The sequence below is a fragment of the Pinus tabuliformis genome, chromosome J (genome assembly GCF_031772625.1).
Source record: "Pinus tabuliformis cultivar Carrire ecotype Pingquan chromosome J, CPIR1, whole genome shotgun sequence".
Classification (NCBI taxonomy): domain Eukaryota; kingdom Viridiplantae; phylum Streptophyta; class Pinopsida; order Pinales; family Pinaceae; genus Pinus; species Pinus tabuliformis.
The window spans coordinates 568,327,954-568,353,176 of record NC_142295.1 but is presented as its reverse complement, the minus strand read 5'-3'; the positions used below and the strand labels follow the sequence as shown (position 1 = coordinate 568,353,176).

At 39.7% G+C, this 25,223-nt stretch overlaps 1 protein-coding gene across 2 annotated transcripts in view; it reads left to right on the top strand.

Annotated features, from left to right (window-relative positions):
• The window catches only part of LOC149228258 (uncharacterized), a 203,153-nt gene that overhangs the window by 111,384 nt on the left and 66,546 nt on the right, over positions 1 to 25,223 (top strand). The gene's annotated exons all lie outside the window — the stretch shown is intronic.

Below are 25,223 nucleotides of genomic sequence, written 5' to 3'. Positions count from 1 at the left end.
TTGTATCAAATTATTTCTTTCTTGCTAGTATAATGTTTATCCTGCCAATTTCATGGATGGGTGGAGTTTAGAAGCTGGAAAGTTTGATTTGAGAGTGGTTATTGAAACGCATTCAAATTTGTGACATATCAATACATCATAATTGTTTTATGACAGGTAAACTTTTGTCGTGAATGTTTGCTGTATTGGAATGCTTGTGACAGACATGTATGCTTTGTGACAGACATTTATCTGTGAAATTGTATGCCTGTCCTGAGGGCTAGTTGAGGAGATTCTAAACTAAAATTGCAATCGAGCTCTCAAACAGGAGGAACTGACCAAAAAGAAAAAAAAATGTTTCTGCTAGAGTTAAGGATCTCATAGACATGAGTTCTATAGGAAATTAGACCGCTTAAGGTATTAACCTTAAATGGGATGGTCAACTAACATATGGAGCCTGATGTGAATTGGAAAGTACATCATCATTCATGACTTGATATTTAAAATAAGGGATGTATTGTCAGAAAAAATGACACAAGAGTAGGCATTAAATGTGTTAAGTTATGGTATGTTCTATGCTTATAACAATTTACTTCTTTTTCTTATTATATTCCACCGATTAGCAATCACATATACATAAAGTAAAGTGCAGATAGAACATTAAACGATCGACAGAAAACAAGCCAAGACAAGAGACACAAGATGTGGCGGCTAGCTAGGGACAAACCCCACAATGTGTGGGGAAACCCTTTGATCAAATCTTCTTTTATCTTCAATAATTCAGCAGAGAGAAATAGTACAATAAATCTGATTCATATCAGCAGTAGCAAACCCTAGATTAGTAGCATCAGCATTAGCGGCTTCATTATCAAACTAGGGCAGACCATATCTCACAAACCGACAGTCGGATTGACTTCATTCCACCACCAAAAGTTTCGGCTTCCAGAGGAGGTTCAAATGAACCTACAGCGCAGTTCAGATGAGGAGATCTTCTAGGCCACGCAAGTCAATCTTTACTTCTGCAGTTGCAGCTTCAGTTTCAGCAGTTTCCGGCTTCAAACTAGGGCAATCGATATCTTGCGAATCGTTCGTCGGATTGACTTCATTCCACCACCAAAAGTTGCAGCTTTCAAAGGAGGTTCAGATGAACCTACAACGCAGTTCAGATGAGAAGATCTTCTAGGCCACGCAAGTCAATCTTTACTTCTGCAGTTGCAGCTTCAAATTCAACAGCTTCCGGCTTCACATGTGTGAGAGAGAGAGAGACCCATTTCAGCGCAGTAGAGAAGAGACTCATATCTGCGCAGTAGAGAGAGAGAGATGTGATGAGATGAGTGAGTCCAAATGAGGAAAAGTCCTCTTATATTTATACACAACGTTGGTGGGTGAATAGATGCGACTGTTGGGCTTCTGAGCCTACATGAGTTGTAGGTCGGCTTGATAATAATTCCATAATCAAAATAAATTCATATCTCCGTGAATACTTATCGGAATTGGATGACCTTTATATCAATCCTACACCTCTCGATGAGAGGAATCTAATAAAAATATTATTAGCCATGAATAAGATGACCCACATGAAGTTTTGCCCTGGTTGCCAATTTTAACACTCCATCTCAAGTTTCAACCATGGAGAACTTCATCTGCAATCTGTCTATCGGTCGTTACTATTCATCCATCAAATGCACTGCCTTGTACAGCCTGACCCTTGCCCTGCTCTGCTCTATTTTGCCTGTTCTGCTTTGTCTTGTTCTGCCTTGCACTGATCTGTACTGTTTTGTTCTGTTCTGCTCTGCTCTTGCATTTTTCTGTTCTACTCTGCTTTTGTCCGAATTATGAAGAAGAAGAAATGATCGAGGATGTATCATACTGACTCAAAGTCAGTCTCAGAGTATGTAACACTGGTCCCAGACCAGTCTCAACCAACCCAAAGTCAGCGTCATAGTGAGTACAACTCCAATGGTCCCAGAGCAATATCATCCTCCACTGACTCAAAGTCAGTCTCAGAGTATGTACCACTGATCCCAAACTAGTCTCAACCGACCCGAAGTCAGCGTCATAGTATGGTACAACTCCTACCACTGGTCCCAGACCAGTATCATTGATCCCAGATCAATGGAGGTCATCCTAGCGTAGGGAGTACCGTAGTTACAACGATGCGTCCATTGGTACTACTATGGTCCCTAACTTCATTTCCCTGCTCATTGATCAGATGAGAGGTACTTCCCATGAGTCCCAGACTACATGGGTAGGATGCCTCGACAGGAGAACACATCAATCCTGCTACAATTGCCATGGAGAACACATCAATCCAGGCCTCACAGGAGAACACATCAATCCTGCTACAATTGCCATGGAGAACACATCAATCCAGGCCGCCATGGAGAACACATCAATCCAGGCGTCACAGGAGAACACATCAATCCTGCTACAATCGCCATGGAGAACACATCAATCCAGGCCTCACAGCGGAACTAATCATCCTGCTACACAGGAGAGCGAATCATCCTGTTCCACAAGAGAGCGAATCATCTTGTCCCACAAGAGAGCGAATCATCTTGTTCCACAAGAGAGCGAATCATCTTGTTCCAGTGCGCACCACCAGGGGAGGGCGAGTCACCCTGTGGTCGTATGTTGCTCCAGTAAGAACCACAAGCCCTCAGAGCTCCGAGAGCTCAATGTATGCAACATGTAGGACCCTTGTACAAGGGTTTCTTGATGACTCCAAGTCGTTTGGGAAAATCACAAATTAGATCTTTCCTCAGGGCTTTGACAAGGTGTATCAACCTGTACATCATCTTAATGCGATGGAGCCTCCTTGCTCATCAACTTACCATATCCCAGATGATGTCTATCTGCTGGAGCAATCAACGAATACGAGATTCCTCAATAATCGAATCCCACCTCTGGTTGTTATAGAGAATCACAATGGTATCCAATGTAAATCCAAACAACTCACTGAAGAGCTTTCGCAACCAGACTGCCTCACACGAGGTCATGCTAGCAACAGTATATCTTGCTTCAGCGGTGCTCAAAGTCACCGACTTCTGCTTCCTGCTCATCCAGGATATCGAAGCAAATCCCAAGGTGAAACAGCACTCGGAAGCAATGTTGTTAAAAGCGCGATCGGGATTAAATCGACGCCGGGAAAAAAGCGGAAAAAATCGGCAAAAGCAGGAAAAAAGTGGAAAAAAGCGGGAAAAAGGCGTTTGGCACAAAAATATTCATTTTTTTTCATTTTTTTTCAATTTTTTTAATATCTAAACCATCTACAACATAAAATAAATACATTGACACATAAATATGATAAAAAAACTAATATATAAGATGTTTAATATCATTTCTAGTGCTAAAATCACACATAACATTGAATCATGTCCTGAATAGTAAGTCCTGAGTCCCAACTCAGCCTCAAAATATCAACAAAAAATATGATAATGTATCTCATCATGTCATAATGTCATATACAATAAAATGAAAGTCTAAGACTCTAATCCTATTGATTTCCTCTGCCCCTCTTGCGAGAAAATGTCACTGCTTTCCCTTTCCCCCTAGATGAAGATGCTGGTGCCTGTGCTGGTGGAAATGGCAGTGGAGTCTGACGTGCTCTAGAAGCTGAAGAAGTAGAAGTAGCAGCTACTGTAGGTAGACGGAGACCACGTCCTCTACTGGTGGTAGTGGTAGCCCGGGTAGGCGGTGTCACCTCCTCCTCCTGCTCCTCCAACTCCAACTCCTCCTCCTCCTGCTCCTGCTCCTGCTCCTGCTCCTCCTCCTCCTCCTCCCCCTCATCCTGCACTAACCAATCATCAGTGGGATCCATGAGAGGCCTCTCGGTCTCAACCCTCCATTCAGCAGTGGTGTCAATCCCATCCAATGAGATGGCTTCCATATCAGGTGTCTTCTCTAGTTGCCTCACCCACAATCGAAGATTGTAGTAGACATAGACCATGTCATTAAGTCTATGGGACTCCAACCTGTACAAAGTTCATGAAATAATAATTAATAATTAATATTATAAAAAAAATATTGTTTAATGAATTCAAAAATTTATTTGGAAATTTGCAATATTTTAAATGTTTAAGTGTTAAGTTGTTAACCTATTGCGCTTCTTGTTGTGTATTTTTTCAAATACACTCCAATTGCGCTCACATCCTGAGGAGCTGCATGTTTGGCTGAGGATGCGTACGACAAGCTTTTGCAAAAGGGGTACTCTGCCACCATACATCTTCCACCATGCGTCTACAACAAAATTACAAATAAAATTTTAAATAAACATAAGAAAAAAATGGAATTTGAAGAGACAATGAAATTTGAAACAAAGTTACAAAGTACAAACTAAAAAATACCTGGCATTTTAATCGTCCTATCAGTGACAGCCATCTCAAAGCCAAATGTGCCACCTGACATCTTATATGTCTCAATTTGTTTAGAGATCTCTATACGTTGTTTTGGAGATCTCACCATCTTCTGGACACAGGTTAATAATCCATCCACGATCTCAGCATCAAAATCAAACCCACATGCATAAGAAAATGCAGGGTTCAGGAAAAGCCCAGCAGCATGAATGGGACGATGGAGTGTGTTCTTCCATCGCTCATCAATCACTTCCCATAGAAGAGTTGTCTCTGAAACCCATCATCTCCCTTATCATCATAGTAGGACCGAATGGCTTCTTTGGCCCTGTCCATGGCTTCATACAAATAGCCCATTGCGGGCTTCTCACCATCAACCAACCGAAGAACCTTTACCAAAGGTTCAGTAACAGCGCACACCTCCTGCACTCCCGCCCAGAAGTCTTCCTGGTATGAAACTAGTCTGCACACGACCTCTCCTTCTGGTTTGCGGCTCATTGACGAAGCACGCCACTCCTCTGAAAGAAACATTCTCTTCAAATCCCACATAGAATTCAAGAGGGATTGAAGAGATATGAAACTCGTCACAAACCGTGTAATGGCGGGGCGCACCAACTCTTTGTTGTTGGTGCATTTTCTCATCAAGCTAAGCACAAATGTGTGATTGTAAATAAATTTTGTGATGCTTTTTGATGAGTCAACAATATCTTTGACAAAGGGAATTTTCCCTATGTCCTCTAACATCAAATCAATACAATGGGCAGCACAAGGTGTCCAAAATAAAGTAGGATGCCTGTCCATAAGCATTCTACCAGCAGCAACATAATTTGCAGCATTGTCCGTTATGACTTGGACAACATTTTCTGCACCCACCTCCAAAATAAACACATCCAGCAAATCACATAAAGTTCTTGCATCTTTGATTTGATGAGTTGCATCAATAGATTTGATAAACATAGTCCCCTTGGGACAACTAACCAAGAAGTTTATAAGGGTTCTCCCCTTTTGGTCAGTCCAACCATCTGACATAACAGTGCATCCTGTTTGTGCCCATGATGCCCTAAAATCCTCCAATCTTTGGGTGCAGTCACGCTTTTCCTCTTGAAGAATCCGGCCTCTGAAATCATGAAGAGAAGGGATTTTGTACCCCGGGCCAACACTGGCAATAGCATCAACAGTAGGTTGGAAAAATGGATTATTCGTTACAATGCTGAAAGGAATATCACTCCAGAGGAGAAATTTTGCCATCAACCTATCAGCTTGTTCTTTTTCAGTTCTTTTTAGCATTGAACCGATAGTTGGTTGTGAACCAGGTGTGGTTCGAGGAACAAAAAATGATGATGCAGCTACCGGATTGACTGACGCTGCAGTAGAACCAGTGCCACTTGGCCCACTTCCTTCAGCTGACCTTTTTAGTTGCCTTTTGAGTTCTTCTTTGGCCTCTCTAGTGTGCTCTAATTCTCCCAATGCTCTCATGGCTCTTTGGATAATTTCAGGATTTGTATTTATACAGGGCCCCACATCACGTCCAGGGATTTGTGCAAGGTGGAACTTCAACCTGTACACCCCCCCGCTTATCTCCTTTCCACACAACTTGCAAAACAAGTTTTGTCTATCATTCGGAGCTTTAGGTTCACCATATTCCCAGAAAGGATCCAATTTCCTTGGCATGTTTGTTTTTGAATTTTGAATTTGCAAACCTATGGAAAAATAAGGATTAGGAAATAGGAATTTAGGATTACATAATACAAATTACAATTTAGCATTTACAAAATTACAAGTTAATTATTTCCAAAATCCCAATTTCCAAACCCAAGTTACCCAACCAAATGCCAATGGCAAATGCCAAAAAACAATGAAAATTCAAAAAACATAAACAATGTTTAAAAAAAATAAAAAAATAAAAATAAAAAATTGGTTCTCATAGTCATAACAAATTACCCATCCCAAATCAATGAAAAATTACAAAAAATTCTTTAAAAACAATGAAAAACAAAGTTTTTAAAGAAGCAAAACAAAAAAAATTAATCTACATACCGTTTTTATGGACAAATTGGTGATCTTGTCTTGGATTTCTCCTAAAAACACTTGGATTCGCTCCCAAAGTCGACCCAAACCCTTCAGCTCTTCTCCTCCTCCTCCGCGCGGCGACAGTCAAATGACATAAAAAAAATTCATTTTTCCCTATTAAAAGCCCGCTGCCCGCGCCCTCGGCGATTTTTTCGGAAAAAATCGCTATAAAAAAAATCCGGCGATTTTTTGGGATAAAAATTGCGTTTTATGCGGAAAGGTGAAGAAATCGCGATTTTTTGAAAAAATCGCGATTTTATCGCGATTTTAACAACACTGCTCGGAAGTGCTTTTACGGTCCACCACATTGCCTGCCCAATCAACATCAGTATATCCAAGTAGTCTCACATCTTCGACAGTGTATCTTAACCCATTGTGCCACGAAGATATCTCAGAAGATTCTTGGCATCAATCCAGTGAGGCTCAACCAAATATGAGCTCACAATGCTAACTGCAAAACATATGTTCAGATGGAGGTTCACCAAGAACATCAATGCGAATGAGTTTATGAAACTCAGAGGCATTTCCCAAATCTGGTCCGACATCACTACCATATAACTTTTAAAAGTTAAGATCCTCGAGGTAGTCACAGGCTTGCAGTCCATCATACCAAATCTTTCCAATATCTTTTCCACATATTTTCCTTGAGATAGGAAAATTTCCCTTAGCTTCTGCCACACTTCAAGTCCTTGGTCCTTCATTTCAAATTCAGAAGCCATCTCCCTCTTACATTTGTGAATGAGAGGGTTTGCACTTGTTAGAAAGAGGTCATCCACATACAACACCAGTATGAGAGGTTTGTCATCTTCAACCTTAAAGTAAAGGTTAGGATCAGCTTCACTCCCAGTGAATCCCAGCTTCATCAAGTAGCTATCGATCCTCTCATACCATGCTCGGGGTACTTGCTTCAGCCCATAGAGAGCCTTCTTATACATGAGATTTTCAATCATAAATCTCAAATCGTTCAGGTTGCTCCACATAGACCTCTTCTTTGATAGAACCATGCAAGAATGCGGTCTTAACATCCATCTGATGTAGGTTCCATCCTTGTGAAGCCACAAGGGCTATGATCAAGCGGATGGTCGTATATCTGGCAACAGGTGCAAATATCATAGTCTATACCTCCCTTCTTGGATAAACCATGAGCAACAAAATGAACCTTATACTTTTCCATACTTCCATTTGCTGCATGCTTTATCTTGTAAAGCCATTTGGAAGTAACAACAGTCTTGTCCTGGGGTCTGGGAACTACTTCCCAAACATCATTCTTTATGATAGATTCATATTCTTCGGTCATAGCATCCTTCCATACTTGATGCTTGACGGCATCTGAGAATGACGAAGGCTCATTTTGTATGATCGTGCTCATGATGGTCAGGTATCCTTGATACCTATTAAGTTTCTTACTTTCACGAAAGGTTCCTCGGGGTGCAGCATGTCCTTCAGCATCATCAAGTAACCCCTTAAGCCATGAAGGCCTCTTCCTAGAGGTGGAAGGCTCATATGGAGGAGGATCAATCGGATCCATGGGTTCTTCTACATCAGGCATTGATTCATCATCCTTTTCTTTCGGTTCCCTGGTGTCGGCTTCTTGAGAGCCCCTCAAAGTCGGAAGATTGATCACCTTGCTGAGAGCCATATCTTCGTCAAAGGTGACATCATGACTAATTATGACTTCCCTTTGACCGGCTACATAGATTCTATAGCCTTTAGTATTTTCACCATAGCCCACGAAAATTCCCTTCTTTCCAGATGCTCCCAATTTATTTCTTTTCTCTTTCGGCACATGAAAGTATACAGGGCTTCCAAAATTTTTAAAATGAGAAACATCAGGTTTCTTACCGGTGAATTTTTCTTCAGGAGTCTTGGAACCCAATGCTTGATGAGGGCATCGATTTTGTACATATACGGCGGTGATTGTAGTTTCAGCCCATAGAAACTTTGGAAGTCTTTGATCATGTAGCATGGCTCGGACAGCTTCCATCATCGTGCAGTTCTTCCTTCCCACCACACCATTCTGCTCAGGAGTATGTGGTGTAGTAGTCTCCCTCTTAATGCCAACCTCAGGTATGCCTGAGTGAACCAACTGTAATATATCGGAGGTCTTTCTTTGGCTTGAGGGGAATGGTCCCCTTTTGAGATTTCCTTTGGCATATCCTGGACATACACCTTCTTTCTCTACTTGGAGTTTGGGCATCCCTGTTACCATCTGTCTTACATCGGGTAGAGCTTTGTAATGAAGGTGGGAAAACCTCCGATGCCAAAGTTCGGACTAAAGAGTTGTGTCACAAGACATGACACCTAGCGAACTTCCATCGACCTGATATAATGAATCAACACTAAACCCAAGAGTAGAGGAATCTTTATCATTATTTTTTCATATACATACCTTGCCATTGCTGAAGGTTACCTTGTAGCCTCTGTCTTCCATTGCCAAGATGGACACTAGGTTCCTTTTGAGGTCAGGTGCATTTAATACATCCTGGAATTTCTAGCCTTCTTGAATGGTTGTCCTCTTCCTCGATCCTAGCTCTCCTCTTACCTTTGCTGTTGAATTTGTCATTCCTTTGATTGCCATCAGAGGGATTTCTAGTTGCACCACTGCATACTGTACCATGCTGCTCTAATCATGATTATCATCATGTTGCCCATGTCCATGATTTTATCCATCATAATGCCGCTCAAACTAGTGTGCATCATCATCATGCTGTCCTATATGTCCATGATTTCATGTTGCCCTTTATGTCCATGATCTCATTCATCATGATGCTCATGATCTCATACATAGTGACTTGCTTTATCACAAATGTAACATCGTCATTTTCTTCTAGCCTTAGGTCCAGCCTTTCCTTTTGATTTAGTCCTGGAATTATTTCTTTTCTTTGCATGAGAAGAAAAAGCAGCAGGAGGACCTTTAGGCATGGGCATTTCTTGCACTTCTTCCCTTGTTTCTTCTTGAATGCATCTAGCCATTGATTCCTCGAAACCAGGAATTACATTATAGTTCAAAAGAGTAGACCTGAACACATACCATTCAAATGGCAATCCTCCAAGAGTTGTGAGTGCCATTTCTCTGTCAGTAATAGTTTCCCCAATAGATAGGAGATCATTCTTGATCTCGGTGATTCTTAAGAAGTATGCTTGCATACTTTCATCTTTACCCTTCTTGATTCCCTCAACTTATTTCTAAGAAACAAAACTTGATTTGCATCATTAAATTTAAATAAACTCACTAGTCTATCGTAGATTTCCTTGGAGGTGTCCAGTTCAGAAATGTAGGCCACCAAGCGCTTGTCGATAGAGTCCCGGATGATCTTCTTTGTTTTGACTTTTTCATTTTTCCATTTGTTCCAGGCAGCAGCAGATGCATTTGATGAAGGCTCAACAACATTGCCTCGTACATGGTCCAGCACTCCTTGATCTTCAAGGGTTAGATCGATAGACATCTTCCATCCGTGATAGTCATCTTTCTCACGTAGCTTGTCTTCGGCAGGAAAGAGCGTTGAGGACCCCATAGTTCTTTTAGGATAACCTTGCCAATCTTCTCTTCAATGATTGCTCTTGCTCTTGCTCGGGCTTTGTCTTCACCTCAGCTCTGATACCATGTTAAGTAATGGTATGTTCTATGCTTATAACAGTTTACTTCTTTTTCTTATTATATTCCACCGATTAGCAATCACATATACATAAAGTAAAGTGCAGATAGAACATTAAATGATCGACAGAAAACAAGCCAAGACAAGAGACACAAGATGTGGCGGCTAGCCAGGGACAAACCCCACAATGTGTGGGGAAACCCTTTGATCAAATCTTCTTTTATCTTCAATAATTCAGCAGAGAGAAATAGTACAATAAATCTGATTCATATCAGCAGTAGCAAACCCTAGATCAGTAGCATCGGCATTAGCGGCTTCATTATCAAACTAGGGCAGACCACATCTCACAAACCGACAGCCGGATTGACTTCATTCCACCACCAAAAGTTTCGGCTTCCAGAGGAGGTTCAGATGAACCTACAACGCAGTTCAGATGAGGAGATCTTCTAGGCCACGCAAGTCAATCTTTACTTCTGCTTTCAGCAGTTTCTGGCTTCAAACTAGGGTAGTCGATATCTTGCGAACCGTTCGTCGGATTGACTTCATTCCACCACCAAAAGTTGCGGCTTTCAAAGGAGATTCAGATGAACCTACAGCGCAGTTCAGATGAGGAGATCTTCTAGGCCACACAAGTCAATCTTTACTTCTGCAGTTGCAGCTTCAAATTCAACAGCTTCCAGCTTCACATGTGTGAGAGAGAGAGACCCATTTCAGCGCAGTAGAGAAGAGACTCATATCTGCGCAGTAGAGAGAGAGAGATGTGATGAGATGAGTGAGTCCAAATGAGGAAAAGTCTCTTATATTTATACACAACGTTGGTGGGTGAATAGATGCGACTGTTGGGCTTCTGAGCCTACATGAGTTGTAGGTCGGCTTGATGATAATTCCATAATCAAAATAAATTCATATCTCCATGAATACTTATCGAAATTGGATGATCTTTATATCAATCCTACACCTCTCGACGAGAGGAATCTAATAAAAATATTATTAGCCATGAATAAGATGACCCACATGAAGTTTTGCCCTGGTTGCCAATTTTAACAAAATGCAAGCCGCTGTAATAAGAAAGAGACATACTTTATAGATTCATCAATATAGTGGATGACAATACATATAAGGGAAACAATCTTTCACACAATAATCTGCAGAACCACTTATCATGATCTAACCTATCGATAGCTTAACATTGATTGTGATACATGACTTAATTACTTTATCACTAACCTAGAGTATACATATTAGGTGACATCAACATGGATCCTAGCAACCACCAAGTTTGGTCATATGCAGACCATAATCCACAGGGACCACAACGATATGTAGAAATTTAGTGTAGACCCTCTCTGGTTTCAGGTTTAGTGATTCCTTATCAAGTTTAATGCCCTACCCACATTTAATATGCCACTGCCGTAAACATGAATAATTTCACAAATTGAAACACATAGAATCTACTTCTACTTTTCACTTTTTTGAGATAAAACATGAGTATTCACACAAAAAAATTGACACAGCTGTTTGTGGTAAAATTGTTGATGTTTTTGCAATATCGGGCATACATTATCCTACGGGGTCATGCTGATTTGACTAGTGGGGGAATGATACATTTATCCATTAGGCCATGCTGATTTGGTTAGGGTTAAATGGCCCAGGGGCAGACTTTATCCCATGGGATCATGTTGATTTGACTAGGGGAGATTGATACATTTACTCATGGGGCCATGCTGATTTGGCTAGGGGTGAATGGCCCAAGATGCTCACATTGTGCTCCGGGATGGAATGATCTATTTTTATGGAGTGGGTTTGAATTGCCTATTGATTGGAGTTTTTCACCCAATAGTGGGTTAAACAATTCTAGTCTAATGGTTAATTGTGATGTAAGCGCCATTAGTGAACGGGTTTCTTGTGATGAGAAGCCACCTTGATGGGTCTCTACTCAACCTTAGAGCTCTATATAAATAGACGAGCATGTGAGAGACTAATCACCAACACAACAAGTTCACTGATCTATTCCTAAGTTGCATTGAAACAGATACGGGAACGGATACAGATACGGGGTTTGAAACAGATACGGCAAATTTTCAGAAAATCTGGATACGATACAACAAGAAACGACACACACACACACATATATAATTTAAAAAATAAGAATTTCATATTACCATACATATTTTAGAATCTAGATTAGATCTAAAGACTAAAAATACATAATCAATTATCATCTATGATCTATCATGATTCATCATCATCAATTCAACATAAACATTGTCATCATCATTAATGATTATTATAACATTCATGATTCAACATATCATCAAGTTTTTGTTTCAAATTTCAATCATCAAGTTATCAACATGACAAGTTACAACATCATTACCAAAATTAATAATGCATACTACATAGTACAAAGTACAAAATGAACTATGACTGGTAGTCTATTATCATTATTCATAATTCATATGGTTGTTCAAGAGTTTAAAAGTTAAAACACCATGATAAATTACATTTACATATCATCAAATATGTCTTCATTCATGTCACTAAGAAGTTCCACATCCTCTCCAAAAGTGGGACTGGGAACATTGCTGCCATGTGCACTTGAAGATCCACTTATTGGTGACTCCACATCAGACAAAGTCATATGAGACATGGCATTCAATGTCATATCCAATTCAGGCAACTCTGGTTCCATGTCCCATCATTTGGTGGCCCCAAATTTGTATTCATCTTTCTTGTGTGACAGAAGGCGAAGGTTTGAATGAACATACACTAATTCCTCAGCGTTCTTAGAGCCCAATCTGTTTCACTTCACTGAATGGATGAAGCTTTATGTACTCCAGTTCCACTTTGCTGAAGAGGAACTAGCAACCTGTGACAAGATCATGATGGCCAATTTTTGGATATGTGGAAGTACCCCACCATAGAAGTTCCACCAATCAATTGGACTTAATCTGGTCTTGTCCCACATATAATCAATATCACAACCGCAACCCTTTGATCCCAACAAAATGAGAAAACGATGCACGAATCCGAAACCCAATTTCGGAATCTACAAAAAGATTTCTAAAAGCATTTTTAAATCCTTGCAACTTCTGAGTCTTTGTTTGGTGCAGTTCTTTTTGGATCACTTAGTAACTCTGCAGCATAATATTTTGGATTCATTGCATAGGCCAAAAGGTGCAATGGCGTGGTCATCTTGTTCCACTTTTTGGTCAATATATCTTTTACTTCTCTGTAAAAGAAGTCATCTGGGTCATTCTCCTTGGCATTTATAACCAACCTTATCTTCTCTATCATGGAATCAATGCGCTCATACACCTCTCCCAAATTAGGCATATCTGTGTCAAACATATGGAGCAAACCCACAATTGGCTTAGTAAATGCCAAGAGGTACTCCATCCTATCTCACCCATTCATCATCAACAACGAACCGTTTCAGTGCTTGTGCTCTATCAGATTGGGATTGCCTCCATTGATTCCAAAGAGAACTGCATCCCATTGATTGTAATGCATCTTTCACCTGCTTAATAGTACTATGATGTGAGAAGCAAATCAAGTCTCAGCAACCTGCAGGTACCAAATTGCCAATGTTTCAAATTTCAACAAATTAAAAATCATAAATTGATTGAATAACTATTATGATTCACTAATCGTGACATTTGAGAATCCAATTTAGATATTTGAATTTAGAGTCAGAAATTAGAATTTATGAAATAAACTTGAAAGTATAGGTACCTTAAGGAGCTCCAACTTCGCAAATTCCCTGTAGATGCCTTGGGACACGTGGTGGTTTGTGATAAAGGCTTGAATTTCTTTTGCCTCTTCAAAAGTAATTCGAATCCACTCAATTTGCTTCCCCATCTTGCTCAACATGAGGTTCAATGAATGTACAACACAAGGGGTCCAAAAGATGTGCTGATATTTGCTTTCAATAATTAGGCCTGCTGCTCTACACACGTTGCATTGTCAGTTATTACCTGGACAATATTTTCAGGCCCCACCAATTCAATTGCTTCAATCAAGATGTCAGCGATGAATTGAGAATCTTTCATCTACCCCTCAAAATCCACTGCCTTCAAAAACATTGCCCCATGTGGGCTCTAAGTAATCACTTTGATCAAAGGCCTATTTCTTTGATCTTTCCATCCATTAGAAATGATGGACACCCCTGAAATGCGCCATGAATTACGAATGGGGCTTAATTTAGCCTCCAAATCTAACTTTTCAGCACTCAACATTGTGGTGCGTACCTTCTCATATCCAGGGCTCTTGAACCCTCTTGGGGCTTCATTCACTGCTTTTATCACCTTTGCCCAGTAAGGAGTTCCCACAAGGTTAAAGGGAAGACCATTTGCATAAATGCATTGACCTACAACTGCATTTGATATCTCTCGAGCGTCATTATTAAAACTCCTTTCAAGCGGTCCCAAATTAGACCGCTTTGAACAAACAATTCCATGAGAATGAAGTGGAGGCTTTGATGAAGATGCTCCCAACCTTGTTGGGTGTTTTAAATGGGAGGCAAGATTTGCCTCATTTTCTTTAGCATCTGCCTCGCCTTGTTCTTTATGATATTTTGCAAGTTTTGCCTTGCTTAAACCATTTCCATCTGTCCCATTCTCTTTAGGTGGGCCACTGCATATTCGAACCCCATTGCCTTTTAACCCAAGCAAATGTGCTTTAACTCGTGTGTATGATCCCTTATACTCCTTTTTACACTCACTGCAAACCCATGCCAATGATCCCCCTCCTTGGATTTTCCCAACAATAGTTACATATTTCCAAAGTGGTGACTTTGGATCAAATTTAGGGGCAGATTCAATATCATGTTCCACTTCCTCTGCCATGAATGATGATGATGATGTATGGAACTGCAAAATAAAATTGACAAATATGTATTTCAAAAGTTCAAAACAAGTTACAAACTTAAAAATTAAAATATGTATCTCAGATCTCAAGAAAACCCTAGTAAAACTTTATTTCTATCATTATAAGAACTATCTCAAACATTGTCATGAGGCCATGGTAGAAAACATTATAAATTTATTTTAAAATTATATTTGTATTTTCAACAAAGCAATCTCAAACAATATTTTATTCCTAACAAATTTGAGGGAATGTACTTAGTTATGGGAATACCTTTAGGATGGCTTGGAATATCTAATAGTTGAATCTTCGTTGAAGGAGATGGAGAGAAGAATGATGAATGGTCACTTTTCTAGACTCGACAGAGCTATTGTGGTGGGTTACATACTATAAACACAAGTAATTGACATCTAAAGTAAAAGTATCGAATCTAAAAGGTTTTTGTAAGTGTTGTCTTGGTGATACTCGGGAAGCAATTTTCTTTTAAAGAAGAAAAGTATTTTGATCCCTTGTCTTTAAGGAATGGCACAATTGCCAAGTTAATATACGAAGCATCCCCCCACAGATTATATCTCTTGTCAGACTATGAGCAAAGTTTTAAGTGGCTAGAACATGATGATAAAAAGTTCATAAATGGTAGGTGTGGACCTCTCAAGCCACAACGAGAACATATCTGCATAGTAAGCATGTGAATACATTTCATCCCTGAGCTTTGCTATTTCAAAATCAGAGCACTATAAAAGATTTTGGACTCCTGGTTGGTTAAGCTCATGGGAAAAAATCGTTTTTTCCAAAAGTGGACTTAAGGAAAAATGCATTGATGTTTCCGTGAGATTTTGGAAATTCTAATGGTTTGGCATCTTTTGATATTCTTAGCGGTCCCATACATCAATTTGGCATCTGACTAAGGCATGACCTTAAAATTAGATTATCATTGTAATTATATTAACATGCATCAGTAGACAGTAAAGGATGCTTTAAACTTTCATCAATTAGAGATGGAGTTAAGCATTTTTGAAGCGAAGGCTGGAATTTATCAGTGAATTATACAGAAAGAAAATACATGATTTTCCTTGGAAAGTTAGTAAAACAAAAAACATGTATTGTTTTCTCAGTGCTTAAGTAGTGAAGGCCTTAGTCATTTTAAACTAGTTTTGGAGGCAACCAAGACAAGGAGCATAATCACTCTTGCATGCATTTCAGAAAATGCTTCAAAAAAAAGATTTATTCTGTGAGTTGTTATTTCTAGGGCAAACGTAAGGTGTTGATTTGTCTCTTGTCTAAGGTCTTGCAAATATCTTTAAACTAATACAATTCTGGTTGTTGAAACTTCTTGTTAAGCTATGCTCCCTTATTGCGTACTTGAATTATCAACAACTAACTGCCAATCAGGATGCATTTACTAAAAAAACTAGTGCAAAAAAGAGATCTTAACATTACAACATGAATTTAAATGGACAATGTGAATTAAAGTTGAAACACATGGAACATCTCGGTGGGCTACTGCAACAATTTTGGGCACATAATAGCGATACCTGCAAAGTATGCACACTGGCACAGTCGAGTCCTTTCCGCAGTTTACACAGTCGGCTCTAGCGGCAAGCCTTACTCCAGTCTGCGGCTCACTGAACACAAACACTCGGCCGACGACACTCCTCCAGCGAAAAGACAAACACTGAACTGGTTACTGAGCTCGGGCGGCAGACAAATGTCAAACACTGAACATTCACTCGGCAGCTCACTCCAGCGATAATGTTTCACTCTGGCGGCAGTCATGAATTTAACCTTTTAGGTTAGGTTCGATGGTCAAAGGAATGGTGGATCGAAAACTAAAATGTCAAAGTGACTGTTCCTGTTGGGCAAATTTTGCCAAATTTCGGGATATGTTTTGGGATTAGTGAAATACATATCACGGAATCCGAAAACGTTTTGGAAATTTTTTGAAACGGGCCATTTTTCAAAAAAAAACCTCCACAAATACGTTTTGCCAGCGTTTTTCCTGCGTTTCGTATGCAGATCCGGATCTGAAATGGGATACGCCATTTTTGGGGTTGGAGGTAGCCGTTTACGGAAACTTAGATCTATTCTAGTGGAGGAGAAATTTGTCTAAGCAGAATTCTGTTGTTGGAGATCATCTTTATCATATCTATTTCTCTCTTGTTCTGGTCACATGTGTGAAAGCATACCGAGTTTGACCATCCTTCGACAACCGGATGTGTGGAGGATTGACTGAGTTGATTTGATCGAGTTTGACTGAGGGTTGACCGAGTTATTTGACTGAACTTTGATTGAATTTTTGGAGGCCACAAGTGCAGGTCTGACCACAGGTATGAGTTGAGTGAACCAAGTTGACCACAAAATTTGACTCTTTGACCAATGTTTACCGAGTTGATTTGACTCATTTACTAGCAGTCATTTGACCAGGTTTGACTGGAATTTTGACTTGTATATGGGCACAGATTTCTAGACAAATTGCTGATTTGTAAACATTGATAAAAAGACAATTTTACCTCAAGATTGCTGGGTTTTCTCCCCAGGTTGGGTTTCCCAGGGTAAAAATTTTGTGTCTATTGTGTATAGCTGTCTTTCTATGATCTTTACTGCTTTCGCTGCATTTGCTGTTGAGATTTTCTGAGTATAATTATTCAATGATAGCAGTTGCATAAAAACAATGTTTGAAAATCATTAGAAAGCAATTATCTGGCAGAAAATTGTATTCAATTGCTCTTGCCATAGAATTTCAACACAAATGACCCTGGAAAATCCCCCAGGGAAAACCAATGAGGGGGAATTTTATTTCTCAGAGAATTTATTACGACAGTCAAATCAGCAATAAATGCAACTTATTTCCCTTGGAAATTGTGCTCAGATTTCCCAGAAATTCGTGTTGACTTTCTCCTTGAAGTCTGTGTCTTTGCTACCTTGGAAATCATGCCTTCCTTGCCTTGATTTTCTTACAGTCTTCTTCCTAGAACTGCATGCAGTTTGCTGCACCAACGGACAACATTTAATGCTGTATGAATTTCCTTGAAACTCATGCCCAACTCCTCGAAATCAGTGCCAACTGCAGACTGCAATTAATGCAGTATAAATCGTCTCGGATTTTGTGCCCATCTCGAATTCGTGTTGTTCTCTTTCTGTATGGCCTGAGCATTTAATGCACATCACTCGATTTCTGTGCTAAACTCACTATACAATTGCTGAGTTATGTGCCTTGATTTCTGTGTTGCCCTTTTGCTGAGAAATCATGTCCTCTTTTCTTCTGTAGCTTTGCTTCTTTGCGTCTCAACTCCTCTTGTGTGCACTCTCTCTTTTCTCCAAAACTTATGAAGAAAATTTGGTGTCTCTTCCCCTTCCTTGACTTTTTGTCTTCTCATAAGGAAACCCTAAGATCTAATGGCTGAGATTTAATCTTGGCCATTGAGATCAAGGTTGGAGATATAATCCCTCATTGACCCATTTAAGTCACTTGGACTTTAATACTCTTAAAGTCACTTTATCCTCAACACCTTTTTCATTAATTAGACAAAAAATTCACTTTATGACATTAATGCTCATAAAGTCATTTTAACTTTATTTCTCATAATGTTAAATCAAGGGGTCATGTTGGACACTTTTTCCTAGGAAAGACACCATGCCTTACTTTTTCTAACACAATGCTCATTTATAGGTATAGCACAAGTCAATGTTAGGTAACACATCTAGAGCATGCTTCCTTACGTTCTACTTGGGCTGATAAGTAGGGAAGGGAAGAATAAAGGACAACCTTCAGATCACATGTATTCCCTATGGTGTTGTGATGTATTTGACCAAGTAAATAATACATCCTGACATCTCCCTTAATATACACTAGGATAGATATAGTAAAAAAATAACCAAATTGACCAAGATAACAATGATCCCTTATTAATGTTTTGTTGGGTAGGGAATACAATGATGATCAATGCTAGCAACATTCTGACCTTAGCAAGGTGCAAACAAGCCCTGAATGAAGAGTAATCCATGAGGAAAAGTATGTTTAAACAAAGATTTCTACTTGACGACTAGTGCCTCGAAACCTTCACACAAACCTAGTTGTAATTGACCAAGAAAAGACAAGTTTAAACGGAGAGTCATGCTTCAAAACTTTAGCCTTCAAAATACCTTCACATGAACCTCTTTAGATTTGGAAAAAGAAATACAAAATCACATGCACAAAGGATTAGAATGGGGACTCATCATAGAACATTGTCAAAAAACAGTTGCCAGAAAAATCACAGAGAAGATGGCATAGAACTTGCTGTATTGGAAAGTGATATGACAATGTTACGAGTAACTTCTAAGATCAACCAAAGTAGTCGTATCATGCAAGTCATGTATCCTACGTAAGCTTAAAGTGATCCAATGAAGATGTGATTAAGGTAAGTGTCAAAGAATAACAAGAATGTGCCAGCAAGGAAAAGTGAGTTGACTGTTGGAAAATATGGTAGCCATGGTCGGTATTTTCATCAATTGAAGAAATTGAAAATTTGAAATTATATATTGCCTCCAAAATTTGATCAAGTTAGCCTCCTATTATTCTAGGTTGGCTGGGCCCCTAAGAGGCACCCATTTGACCTCCTTCAAAAGGCTATACAAAGGAGAGCCTTCTTCCTCATTTGATCCATCGATTTTGTCTTGAAGATCTCTGATTTAGCCAATTTCAAAAGGAGAAAAGGAAGGCCGAAAATATGAAGGAGGGCATGGCACTTAGCTTGACATTTGATCTTGGTTCATGGTTTCTGATATGGTTATTATCTTGCTATGGTTATTTTTGATGTATTGTTGAATCTGGAACTCTCTCTCTCTCATAAGGAAAGAATTCTCTGGGCTTTCCCCTTGTGGGGTTTTCCATGGCCTCAAGCCTAAATTTTCTCTGTCTCTTGTCTTATTGTCTCACGGTTATCTTTACCGCTCATTCATGTTTTATGGTTGAAATTTTCTTCTGTGTAACTGTTTAATGATATTAAATTTTATTTAATGCTAACTAATCATTAGAAGTATTTACATGTTGAGGGAAATTATCTTTCTAGCTTGTGTGCCCTAGAAAAATCAACATGGTATCAGAGCTTGAGAAGATCTCTTATTTATCCAATTTCAAAAGGAGAAAAGGAGGGCCAAAAATATGAAGGAGGGCATGGGGCACTTAGCTTGACATTTGATCTTGGTTCTTGATTTTTGATTTGTTTATTATCTTGCTATGGTATTTTTGATGTATTGATGAATTTGGATCTCTCTCTCTCATAAGGAAAGAATTCTCTGGGTTTTCCCCTTGTGGGTTTTTCCATGGCCTCAGACCTAAATTATCTCTGTCTCGTCTTATTGTCTCATGGTTATCTTTATCGCGGCGCTCATTAATGTTTTATGGTTGAAATTTTCTTCTATCTAATTGTTTAATGATATTAAATGTTATTTAATGCTAACTAATCATTGGAAGTGTTAGCGCTTGAAATTTCACCTCAGGCTGAGAAAGGTAAACCTCAAGGCAACATCAAACCATTTAGCCTCGTAGCTAGCCCTACGGGGCAGGAGAAGGCTCTTTCCGGCCTGTCTCGTAGAATCTTCAATAGATGAGATGACCAATAAGGTAACACTGATTTTAGGCTAGTAAACTGATCAAAAAGGTTGATTTAGGGTTTTTAGGGTTTTTTGGTGGCAAATTGAGGGGATGGCATTTTTGGGTGCGGGGATTGGACACAGTTTCTGCAAGGGGTTCCTTGGGGCGAGGTAGGAGACAGTGTTGATGCCTTTGATTGAGGTGGATGATCAGGAATGAAAGGTGAAGAGCTAAAGAGAGCAAACAATAACTTTGAATTCTCTTTAGACAGTAGAAAACATTGAAATTAAACAAACTTAAAAGCAGAGCATGGCAAGCATGAATTCTTACTTTAACACTTCATTTGTTTAATGTGCAGAAGTAAAAGAAAGGAAATGAATCACATAACAAGCTTACAAGTACATTGAGAAACACACCATCAACACATGAGTCCACAAGAATCCCAAAGAGGACTGCAAAACCTTGGTCTTCCTTAGCCAAAAATTGCAGAGATACAGTGAATAATACAATGATAGCTTCTCCCTCAAGAGTCCAACCTTCCAACCCCTGAAAATGATTAAGAAAATACATAATATAGGCAAGCCAACCTTTTCCCTTGCCTCTAGGGGTCGAGCTCATCCTTCTAGGAGCTGTTTCAACTAATTCTAAATTGAGCACTAAAATCTAGGCAGTCAAAACAACTTGCCTCTATAAGCTAGGAAACCAATTCATTCATTTAATATTTACCCTTTTCATGAATGACTCTTCTAGAAGTGTTACATAAGAGTAAAAGTGTCTTAAAAGTACAATAATTACATCAAAGAGAATCATAATTCACCCCAAAAAGTCAAACTGAGTCAAATCTGCGTTTTCTGGGCTGTACAGTGCATTTTTGGAAAATTCTGCCTGACGGGTCGCGCGCCTTTGGAGCCATCTTTGGGGCACTTGCAGGTGTCCAAATTGGGCAAGAGTAGGCTTGTTGGAAAGGTCTGTGAGTCTACTTTCCAACCCAACTGGAATTTTTGAATTTGGAGTTCATTTGCCCTGTCAAAAATCAAATCTCCCAAGACTGCTTTCTGCAATTCAAAAAAGTGGCAGAAAGTCAATTTTTACTAGTTTTTTGACTTTCTGGAGGCCCAAAACTTCACCAAATCTCAAGTCCATCCATGAGCATATGTAACTTTGCATGACAAATCTGGAAATGCTGAGTTTTGGTCAAAAGGAGTTGCCATGATGAAGGGTCGCGCGGGGGGTGAGACCCGTTAATGGGAAAAACCTGCAAATGGCACAAAAAATTCACAAATGACAAAATTTTCTCCAAATTTCTTGAAATTTGGGCTGGGAGTCCCCAATCAAGTACCATGCTCAGTCAAAGAGGCTTTGGCCAAAATTTGGAGTGGATCGGGCGTTTTCCTTCGTTTTTGTGCTTTGACCAACCGTCCTTGGAGCACCTTCGTTCTCGCCGGTATTTTTGACATTTCTTTAAAACCATGACACCTGTGCAAAAAGTGAAGGAGGTTTTTCTTCCTTGGCATGTTGTGGACAAAAACCTCTCTCAGTTTTCCAAAATTCATCTTTGATTGCTCTAGAACATCATTTGAGTGTGACTTGTCCCGATGTGTGAAACAAGGAATTTTGTCGAAATGGAGCGAAATGAAGGGGATAGGGGGCTTTTAAATTCTTGGGGAAATTTTTGGGAGTGGGGAGGGATGTTAGGAAGTAGGGGAAAGTGGAATCTCAGAGATTGAGCGAGGGGAAGGGGTCTAAAAGGGCAAAACACAGGCCCAACCTAGAAAATTGCCAAGTTGTAGCTAGAAACTAGGGTTTGTGCAAAAATGAGGAATTTGGGGGATCTCAGTGATGGGAAGCATTTGGTAAGGTACTTTAAGGATAGGGGAAGGTGTATGAACATCAGGATATGAGTTTTGCCGATGATTTGGCCGCCCAAGAGAAATTGCCTTCAAAACCCTAGGAGAGGGAAATGACCTTGCCTAGGCGCAACTGAAGCATGAATAAGCTGTATAATGACCCTATGGAACTTGACATGATGATGACAACCCTCTGAATGATGATAGACTCAGCTAAATGGTGACATGAATTGGCATTTTGACAACTTAAAAATACAATCATGATCTTCTTGAACTGTAGCAAGCAATAATTTTTCATGATGGAGGGCCTACCTTGCAAAATTTGGCAATTTGTGGCTCCTTGGTGAATTTTCAGGCGGTTTTACAAAGAGGGCGCTGACGGGTCGCGCGCCTCTGACGGGTCGCGCCCGTTATAATTTTGCACTGGCGGAGGGTGCCTGACGGGTCGCGCGCCTGGTCTGACGGGTCGCGCGCCTGTCAAGCTCACAAATTTCACTCAAACTGTCTTGCAATCAGTTGCTCTATCACTTGGATGCATAATGAGGCTTGATAGAGGGAGATTAGGGCTTTTATAGCCTTGTTTGAATTAATTTCATGTCACAACCCACATGGTTTCCTTTTATCCTGAAATTGGTTGATTTGATGCTTTTCTTTGATAATTTTTGCAGGGACAGCATCTGAGGGATCTTGGCAAGGGAGCCAGAGTTTCATACTGTCCTTGGAAGCTTTTCGAAATTTCATCACTTTTTACAAAAATTTGAAAAATGACCTTGGCTTTAAAGACAGAGTTTTTAAATCCAAGGTGAAAATTTACTGTACAAGATTGGAATTGGCGAAGAAACATCTTTAAAATCATCCCTTTGGCTTGCTGAGCACTTATTGACCTTCAGAGACATGACCTTGTAAACCATCTTGACCAAAACCCTAGACCTAGGAATTTGACCTCAAGACAAGACAAGACAAGCTTGAAAGTGACTAAGGACTGAAATGACCTGATCCAGCGATGCCAAGAGGGGGACAAAGACACCAGCTCCTCCATCAGGGTTATGGCATGCCTAATGGGATGCAAAAATTGACACTGATGAGACACCTACTTATGCAAATGCAAAGAGCTTTGATCGCTGATGGAGGGCTCAAGACCGACTCTAACAGGAAGTATTTACATGTTGAAGGAAATTATTTTTCTAGTTTGTGTGCCCTAGAAAAATCAACATGGGTTTCTAAAGAACCTAAAGAAGTGCGTGTTCACAAAGATCTATTCTGGGCAGTTCTGTTCTAAGTCCTGTAATAAATTTGTGGAAGGACAAAGTGAAATTAGAGTGATAAGAAGAGGGCCAAAACCCTTTGTTGAGGCTGGGATTGAAGGCCGTGTCAAGGAAAAGTTGTCTCTAGGAATAGCAAGGAGATTTCAAAAGGTAGGAAACATGTGTTGGCCTACTTTATGACTAAGGTAACTGTATTGTGATTGAAGACACCTCTGTGTTGAATACCAAGCTCCCTGTGGCATTACATTGCTGCATCATAGGCTAAGTCCTATAGTAGTTCATGCAAGCTCACTCATGACATCATATTCTTTGTTTTACGTGCAATTCAGAGGCACCAAATTCTATGAGAACTCTTGTGGACCTAAGGTATGACCAAAAGCTCAATCAAAGATATGCGAAGCTCTAAGGCTAGTTGCACAAAAGTTCTGAAGCTGAGATGTGTGAACTTCTGAGGCTAAGAAGCTATATATATATATATATGCATTGTGGATATGCAAAACCATGTGGAATGTCACTATGTGGTTGAAGCCATGTTTGTGAGTAAGGCTGTCTTAAAAGCAAGATTGGTAGCATCCAAGCTCCCTTAGATCGAAGTTCTCTTTGGCATTCGAATTGTTGACAAATCAAAGGAAGGCCCGAAGCTTATATACCTATGTGAAAAGAGAAGGTTCGAGTCTCCCTCTGTGTCACATCTTTGATAGATACAAAGGGTGATCGAATTGTCTCATCGTTGACCAAGCAACTATGATATGATCCAAGGCTTATTGTCGTGGCTTGTTCTAGCTCTGTGATATGATCTAACTCTTGTAGTGTTAATGGTCAAGAAAAAGAATTTTTGTGGTGATTCTTGGGAGCTACCTATGCGTCATATCTCTGTGGCAAACTTATCACTTGTGGAAATATTGTGAGCTCTGAGGCAAGTTTTGAAATCTCTGTGCTGGTATTGTTATTCAAATGATGAAGGTACGAGCCTCCTTTTAGATATCCTAAAAATTTCAAAACTATAGAGGCCAAAATTCCTCAGGTTGTCCCTTGATGAATGAAATTGAGTCTCCTTAGGTCAAACAATTTGACTAATAAAATTTTGTTTGAAGGATAAACCTCCTTGATCTGAGAATGTGGCAGATGCGTTGGATATATCTGTGATTAACTCGAGTTCTTCTGGTAGACCAGAAGTCTATAATTGTCATTCAAGCTCATTGTTCTGTAATGACTCATTCAAAGCTACTGTGATGGAAATCTACCTTGTATCTCTGAAGTATGATACCATCCATGTCTGAGGTCATCTCTGTGGAAGCCGATTCTATACATAAACAAAGATTGAAACCCACATTGTAGATAAGGTCGACCTAAAAGCAAAGGAGCCGACTCTCCCATGATCCATGAGTGTGTCACCTAGATGACTCCTTTAGTGCAATCAAATTGTGATGAGTAGCTCAGTGTCATGATACTTGTATCTAGAGAATTATATTAAGGACTACTGTTTCAACTGAAGGAGTCATGTGTTTAGATAATGAATGAAAGGCTGTGTTCGTCTTCGAAGACTTGAATGGCAAGAAGAGTAATAAATGACTAAAGATATTTTGGATAAGAATAATAAGGTTTACTACACTATGAAGAGGAAAATGTTGAGATTACCGCAAGAAGGTTTGGATATGACTAAACCCTAGGAC